The sequence below is a fragment of the Egretta garzetta genome, unplaced genomic scaffold (genome assembly GCF_000687185.1).
Source record: "Egretta garzetta isolate BGI_Z169 unplaced genomic scaffold, ASM68718v1 scaffold280, whole genome shotgun sequence".
Classification (NCBI taxonomy): Eukaryota; Metazoa; Chordata; class Aves; order Pelecaniformes; family Ardeidae; genus Egretta; species Egretta garzetta.
Genome location: NW_009258219.1, coordinates 864,314 through 866,823, shown reverse-complemented (window position 1 = coordinate 866,823; position 2,510 = coordinate 864,314). Strand labels below are relative to the sequence as shown.

The window sequence follows — 2,510 nt, the reverse complement described above, 5'->3', positions numbered from 1 at the left end:
CCCCGCCGTGCCCCCCCGCCGCGCCCCGTCCTCTCCTCCGCAATACCAAGCGCGGCCCGCCGGCAGTTGAAACCGCAAAACCAGAAAGTTTTGCAACAAACCCACTGCTGCTCGCTACTTGGCCAGCGTGGCGACGCGCCTCTTCCATGCCACAGATGCAGCGAAGCACAGCCGAGCGCCAAGGCATTCGGCACGGGCCTCTTCTGCAGCAACGCGGGCTACGGGGGCAGCGAGCCTGCACCGCGGCCAAATTGACCCCCACCCCGGTCCCTGGCCACACGCACACCCCGGCACAGGGCGGCTCGCCGGCCAGCACCGCACCTGCAAAGCTCCAGAAACCCTTCCGACCAAAGCGCTCGGCTGCGGCCAGCTCCCAGGGGGACTGACACAACACGGACACAACACTGACACGCACGGGTCTTGGCACCTCTGCTCTTGCTTCCACAACTTCACACGCAGACCAGGAAAGCACACGCATGCGTCTGCATGTAATCAGATAAAAAATGTTATAGCTATGAAACCAAAAAGAACTGTGCAAACGAGGCAGGAAGAAAATATTATCGTTCCCAAGTGCAAAATAACTACTGGTCATTGCAGATGGATTTTTGGCCGTTTCTATTAATACCCAAAAGCCTCGCCGGAGGGTTGTCCTTGCAAAGACCCTGCAGCCAAAACTTCTGCTCAGGGTATTACTTCTCACGCTCTGACAATCTCCAGCCTTCAAACAGGCTGCCTGCCTCCACTCTGAGGTGTTACTTCCCATATTTGTCATCTTTTGCTTTTATTTGTAGATCAAAAACTGCTGGATAAAAGTCTCTTTTAGGTTTTAATTCATTGTCACGTGGCTGGGGAGCAGAGGAGGAGGGGACAACCCTTCCTTGCCCAGGCAATCTGCTAACAGGCCGGCAGAGAACTGGTTTTACCAGCTTTTCACTTCCAGCACAAGCTTGGGAAGATCTTTGTTTCCCATTTCAAACGGGTGTGTGTTGAGTCCGTGCCAAGCCTTTGCTGGGGAAAAGCTTCTGAAGGGAACAAAACCTCACGTCGAACAGACTCTATTTATAAATACGTGGACTGATTTCTTTCAGCTGGCAGGACAAGGCTGTTCTAAAGGTCTCACCAACCTGACTTCATGTGGTTTTAAACCAGCTGGCTTGTTTGAGCTGAAATCCCTCTTCATTTCCATTTTACTCCACCAAGAAACAGGAGTTCCTCTTAAGTAACTATCCTAAATTAGGCATGTGGGAGTTGTGACTGGGGAGTGAAGTACTGCAAGTACGCGAGCCGAACCTCAGAAATTTCCATTTACATCCAAATATAACAAGCGTTTCATGCGGTACAGCATCAACATCATAAGCCAATATCTGTGTGGAGCTTCTGCTGAGGGAGGTATATTTTACTCCAAAACAAGCATGTACCACTGTATTGTGGAAGTCAGAAGCCACGTGCAGAAAAAATGACCTCCAACAGCTCCGAGTAAGACAGAAAGTGAAATTAACACCTGAACGAATAATAATTTAAAAAGCTTCCAGTAATACATCTTCTAAAATTCAAGTAGGTTTTACCTACCTGCACCGTATTGGATCTGTGCCACAAACCTAAACACACACAACTGCCTTTTCAGTCTATTTTTGCCCTGGAAGAGCCTGGCCAGCGCACAAAGCACAGGTACCGAGCCGTCTTCACAAGGGCTGGTTCTGAAGAGTTGCAAGTCACCAGGGCAGCCGAGACAAGGTCATCGTTTTGCTCCATCGACCGTCAATGTATTTTTAAGTATGGCACAGCAGGCACAGAAGTAAAATCACAAAATAGCTGAACACGAAGGCCTGAAATCACTATGCCATAATTACAGACAATACCAAAGTAGCTATCCCGGAGCGGAAAAGGCATACTGTTATCTTAACACAGATTGTACGTTGCAACACAACCACCTTTCAGACTTCTGCATTTAAAACCCTTTGGAAAACAACTGACAAATCCCTTGCTCTGCTTGAAGCATATGGCCCCAAAGATAGCATTGCCACGCTCTTCGTATATCCATCAATGCAATGCTATGCACTTGCAGAGTTATGGACGGTATTTTCTAAACGAGCGTCAGCTTTTTTTCCCCTCCCGTGACTGCATACCTCACCTAAAACCCCAGCGGAAGAAAATGTTGTTCCGCTGTCAGCTTTTCCCTTTAATCCCAACCACAAATACCGAGTTTAATGCTGAAACAAGGACTAAAAAAAAAAATCCCTGAAAGCTCCGGCTCAAGCCACTTACCCCTTACCTAACCACAAATGCTTCCCAAACTTCCAGCGAGTGCGGTGCACGACAACTCCTGATGCTCCCCAACCCAGACTGTTACTGCTTATGCAACCTTTGAAAAGCACAGCTCTCGACAAAAGATTTGGATTTTTCAGCTGAGGAGGGAGATGGCTTTAGGAGTGCGAGCAGCTTAACTTCCCACGGGCACAAAAAAAAAGCGAGATCGGTAAAACAAAAAAAAACCCAAACCCTATGGCCTT

The 2,510-nt window shown here is 48.5% G+C and overlaps 1 protein-coding gene across 1 annotated transcript in view; it reads right to left on the bottom strand.

The window, feature by feature from the left end:
* NCOA4 (nuclear receptor coactivator 4) overlaps window positions 1-486 on the bottom strand; it is an 8,772-nt gene extending 8,286 nt beyond the window's left edge. The window contains exon 1 of the mRNA XM_009634335.2: window positions 322-486. The gene's annotated coding sequence lies outside the window, so the exon portion shown is untranslated. The remainder of the gene's footprint in view (window positions 1-321) is intronic.
* Window positions 487-2,510: the final 2,024 nt, after the last annotated feature.